Source organism: Diadema antillarum, unplaced genomic scaffold (assembly GCF_040938485.1).
Source record: "Diadema antillarum isolate AM-2024a unplaced genomic scaffold, OU_Dant_1.0 seq00001522_RagTag, whole genome shotgun sequence".
Classification (NCBI taxonomy): Eukaryota; Metazoa; Echinodermata; class Echinoidea; order Diadematoida; family Diadematidae; genus Diadema; species Diadema antillarum.
Genome location: NW_027272254.1, coordinates 378784 through 384783, shown reverse-complemented (window position 1 = coordinate 384783; position 6000 = coordinate 378784).

The window sequence follows — 6000 nt, the reverse complement described above, 5'->3', positions numbered from 1 at the left end:
GTGCGATGTATCGCAATCGCAAAAAGCTATCGCCGCGACGTTTCATGACTTTTTTCTTTCGAGTCTCCCGCATCTTTTGACACCAAACTTGCGACGCCCGGGCGCGCGGTTCCGAAGTTACGCATAAATATGTACATGTATGTCAGACCAAAAATTGCTCAAAAACGTTAATTCGTGTACAATTTCAATGCAGACTGTGCTTACTGGCAAATTTCATAAAAGCATGATTATTTGGGTGTTTTATTGATTAAAATCAATGAATAACATATTTTCTTGTTCGGAGCGATGTCGCGAACAAATTTCATCGAAAAAACAATGAAAAACATAAAGTCGAAAAAACAATGAAATACATAAGAAATTCAAAAAAACAATAAAATACTTAAGAATTTTTTCTGATATCACAATTTTTTTAAATTACATTTGCTAAGGACACTAAAAAGAATATTTACACAAAAAATGTGTCTGTTTTGAGCTTTTTTTGTGATTTATACCAAATAGTCTGATTTTATGCATCATCATGCATAAATTAGCATAATTTAGCATAAATGATGATTTTTTGAAAAATTAACTTCATGGTATTTTAGATTACATCATAGCAAATGTGTGTGCCAATTTTCGTCGCGATCGCGCTGTCGGCGGCCGAGATCTGGAGGGGGGGCTTGGGAGGCCCCCCCCCCCCCCCCCCCCCCGGCTCTATCAACTACCTAAATAGCCCGGCCTAGTTAGGGTTAACAAAACACATTCACAATATTATATGGCTAAGTGTATGTGTGATTATATGTGTGTAATATGTAAAATCTCTGCGTGTCGGTTACAGAAGGTAGGATATGTTAATATTCCAAAATATTTGAGGTACTGGGGAGGCATGAGTAAAAATGTGTTTCGATCCCCGTGCATGCATCAAAACAATGTGTGTGTATGTGTGTGTTTTGTTTTACTTTTTGTATCATTAGTGCATAGACTGAAATAAATAATTATATGGATACTCCCTTTTGGTGAGGCAAGCAGTAATGACCAAATAATTTGCTACTCACCAAACATAAAACACTGAATTACTATAGTGCCTTTGTGAGATTCCAGTACAAGGTCATATTTCATGCACTCCTCTAGACAGATTCCATGACATTAAAGTTTGCTCCTGGGACAATTGCTCCCATGAAATATCTGCACGCTAAGGTAAAAATAAATTGTACTCGCAAACATAGTCAGAACCCTAATCCTAATTCTCACATCAAACTAAACATAAAACCCACTATCACAACCCTAACTCTAACCCTTACCCTTACCCTTACCCTTACCCTAACCCTAACCTCAACCCTAACCCTAACCTAAACCCCTAACCCTAACCCTAACCCTAACCCTAACCCTAACCCTAACCCTAACCCTAACCCTAACACTAACACTAACCCCAACCCTAAGTCCTTGGAGGAATATTAGACTGGAGCAATTTGCGCAGTAGCAAATAATGTCGTTTCACCCTATAGACAAGCTGTTGCAATGTCAGGCATTCATATTTATTATGTTCTTTTTAGAATGATACGTTGTACAAAAGGTTAATAAAGTCCTGTTTGAGTTAGAAAAATAGTGTTTTTTAAGTGCGGTGAGAATATTGGTATGTATTTCGCACGTTTCGATACTATTAGTTTGCCAATGATTTGTGTGTGGATAATGTGTGCCGATTGCTACTCAGACGATGGTGTGTTGGTTGTCTGTTTTTTGTTTCCCCCTTTGTCTGTCGGTCTGTCTTTCTGTCTAGTTGTCTGTTGTGCGTCTACTTGTTCTCTACAACACATTAAAGTTAAGGAAATGGAAAACCATGATGGCCTAACTCGATAGTTTGAAGTCAAGGGAGCGAAGAGTAACGTACTATCAGTAATAATTATTTAAAGGTCTCCACGAAAAGTATCCAATCAGTATTGTATAGTTTTCTCCTTGGATTTTTTGAATGTTTAGATTTGAATTTAATTCAATCGCATCATTCACATACATATGGCACAAGCGTGAATTATGCTATTACTTCACACACACACACACACACACACACACACACACACACAAACAAACAAACAAACAAACAAACAACATTTATTGCTTTTCTATCCCTTTTTTGTAAGAATCGGGATTGGCACCTATCGCAAACAAAAATGTTGTATTTCATCATCCCGAATCGGGATATGAAATAGGCTTGCAACATTCATGTTTTCGATAGGTGCCTTGGCCGTATAACAAATACTCAACAATGTTCTCAAAAGTAAACCGCATAAACGCTGTGTCTATTATGACAAAAAGATCCCAAACAATAAAAGTAGATATGTCGCGCAAGGACAGAGTTAAGTCTCTGTAATTGACCGGACGGTATTTTTAACTACAGATGGCGCTCTTGCTACGCAGGACGCAGAGCATTAAACGCAGGGAACGATGCCATTCAGTATTAGGTCCTGACAGGAAATAAAATCCCGTCGGACTCTATCGGGAAAACGGTGCAGTTAAAAATACGAGTATAAGTTCACCTGCTATTTTCATGTTTGTTTAGGGTGATATATTGTTATTTGGAACATACTTTTTTCTTCTTTTTAGGTTACAGTTCGTTTTTCAGAAGATTCGTTAAATTATGTCGGAGATTTGTATGTACGCACGTTCTATTCATTTTCGGATTATCGAACCTCCGGAAAAGCGAACCTTATTTCATTTTCAGATTAACGATCTTTCTGAATAACGAACTCTTTCAGTATAATGGATGCCTGAAGCTGTACCTGGTCTTACGATCCGTCCAATGTTTGTAATGGTTTTATCCTGTTTCGAAGGTGCTGAATCCGAATCTGGATGATTCAACTTTTGCATCCTTGAGAGTTTTGAGAAAGTTAGAATGGCCTCAAAAATGGCAGCCAAAAACTGAATTTCCTAAGATGTTTCCTTACAAACGGTGAATAATGGTAAACAATATTTGTTTTAATCCTTGTAGTTCTAGGGTGCTAAATCTGATTTTCTTTCATCCTTAAATGTTTTGATAAATTAATTGAAACAAAATGATGGTTTTGACCTCTTTTCGAGGGTGTTGAATTCGAATCTAGATGATGTAACTCTTGTTAGTCCATGGGCCAGGCCAGATATTGGTACCATCTGAGGTGGCAAAACCTTTTTGGTGTCATTTTGTTTGTCGGGCATAGATATGCTTATCAAGCTATGATAGCATTTCCAAATGAGTAGCTTAGTCATAGTAAATGAATTTTTAACCAATTTGGTCTCGTTGTTATATCCCTATACTTCTGAATCGAAACTAACCGCCATACAAAGAAGAGCACTGTCTTCTGTATGTTCCATAGAGCTGTAAAATGCAGCTCTATGGTATGTTCACAGGTGTTCTGTTGTAAACGCGGTGCGCTTAGTCTTTATACAAGGCAGCGAAGGGAATATCCAAAGGTTATGATGTCCACAGCGCTTAGTCTTTATTCTAGACGGCGAAGGGAATGTCCAAAGCGTATGATACAGTGTATATGCTTTTATCTAAAAACAACAACAACAAAAGCAATTCCTCGTGAATTTTACCGTATCTTTCAATTATTTATAATTTTCCGGCGAAAACGCTACGGTGAAAACGCTGATACCACGCCAATGTCGCTTTATTTCCCTCCAACAATGAAAGATAATGCAAAAACAATGTACCGGTACACTACAATACATTATAATAAATAACATTGTAAATGAACAGAGTGATTTTTGTTTAAAACTAATGTATTTGTTGATAGGGTGGTATAAAAACAGTATAGATAATCCCTTTTATGAGGAACTTTAGATATGATAACGGTACTTTGGTCTAGATAAAGAACTAAGCGCACCGCGTGACAGCTGTGGACATCATAACCCTTTGGATATTCCCTTCGCTGCCTTGAATAAAGACTAAGCGCACCGCGTTTACAACAGAACACCTGTGGACATACAGAAGGCAGTGCTCTTCTTTGTATAGCGGTTTAGTTTCGATTCAGAAGTACAGGGATATAAATACGAGACCAAATTGGTTAAAAATTCATTTATTATGACTAAGCTACTCATTTGGAAATACTATCATAGCTTGACAAGCATATCTATGCCCGACAAACAAAATGACACCAAAAAGGTTGTGCCACCTTAGATGGTACCAACAACCCATTTTTCGGGTCTTGGCCCATGGACTATGTATAATCGTTGAATGTTTTGTGATATTCAAGATAACTGCCAAAACCTGAAATTCCTATAGGCAGGGCTCGACACTAACGGTGGCCCGGTGGCCCGGGGCCACCAAAAATGAAAGTCGGGCCACCAAATTTCAAAAAAGGGCAAATTTGGTGGCCTGCCTCGGAATGCGCCAACGGTTTTGAACATACGGGAGGGGGGGGGGGGGAGGGGCGAAAAAAATCAAGCAAGATAAGAACAAAACGTAATGATGACGAGGAATATGCAAATTTCGGCTCACTCGCTCGTACAATTTAGAGTATTTTTTTCAAGTCCATGCACAGTTTGTTGGTATAAATCGTTATCTATAAGGCCGTCACTATTATCTTGATTAGGATTGTAAGATTAGATAAGCAAAAAATGACAAGAATTCAATGTTTTGTAAGCTGAAATACAAAAATTTCGGCTCGCTCTCCAAAATTTATCAAAAAAAAAAGAAAAGAAAAGAAGAAGATAAGAGCAAAACGTGACGATGACGCGCACGAAATGACAATGTCTATTGTGTTCACACATGTCATTTTATATTAAGCAGGAAAAATGTTACACGGAGCAGCAGCTGCAATCCGAAGCGATCGCCGATCGGATCAAGAGAGGACGCCAACGGTTTCGAACATATGGGGGGGGGGGCGCAAAAAAAATCAAAAAAGATAAGAACAAAACGTAATGATGACGCGGAAATATGCAAATTTCGGCTCACTCGCTCGTACTAATTTAGCAAAAAATGACAAGAATTCCATGTTTTGTAAGCTGAAATACAAAAATTTTTGGCTCGCTCGCTGCGCTCGCTCGCCAAAATTTATCAAAAAAAAAATAAAATAACAAAGAGATAAGAACAAAACGTGATGATGACGTGGAAATATACACATTTCGGCTAACTCGCGCGACTATTCAGAGTACTTTTGAAATTCCTCATGCTGCTTGTTGGTATAAATCGTTATCTATAAAACCGTCACTATATCTTGATTGGAATTGTAAGATTTGATTAGCAAAAAATGACAAGAATTCCATGTTTTGTGAGCTGAGATACAAAAATTTTCGGCTCGCTCGCTGCGCTCGCTCGCCAAAATTTATCAAAATTCATTACATTTAAATCACCCTCAAAAGACCCCTTTAAAGTGCTTGAAAAAGCATATCATGTGGACTTTGTTTAAAGTCCCTAGCGGGATGGGGTTGGGGTTGAACACTTTTTCAGAAATTAGGGGCGCAATTTTCGCGCTTGCCCCGGGCGCCGTTTTCCCTAGATACGCCACTGTCTGGGAGTAGCGGGAAAATCAAACGCCATTTGCGATCTTTCTGAAGACTTTTTCAGTCTCCGACAGGTATCGGAGACGTCTCTGCGACATCGCCATCAGTTGCAGCGACGTCGCCAGATACTACGTGACAGCTGGTTCCGCACGTACGATGAATGATCACGCATACTTTATGGATTAGGGACCTATACCAGCCCATGGAGGCCTGAATGATGTCAGCTATAGTAAACCTTTTCAGGACTTAACTGTCATCAATTTTCCTTTCCATTTTTTTCCCTTCTCAGCAGCATTTCATTCTAGGATCCATACCAGCTCCCTCTGATTTACGTCTTGAATTTCAATTTGTTCTTTTCTACTTCTTTTCTTTGCCCCCCCCCCGCCTCTCTCTCTCTCTCTCTCTCTCTCCCTTCTATCAACATATTCTCATCTCTCCTCTACTTACCCTTGCTTCGAGGGATTATTCGTCCTTTCTCCATTGATTCCGCATTCCATAGCCACACTGTTCGCCGACTTCGTTTTTCTTCTCTTGGTTTCATGAATC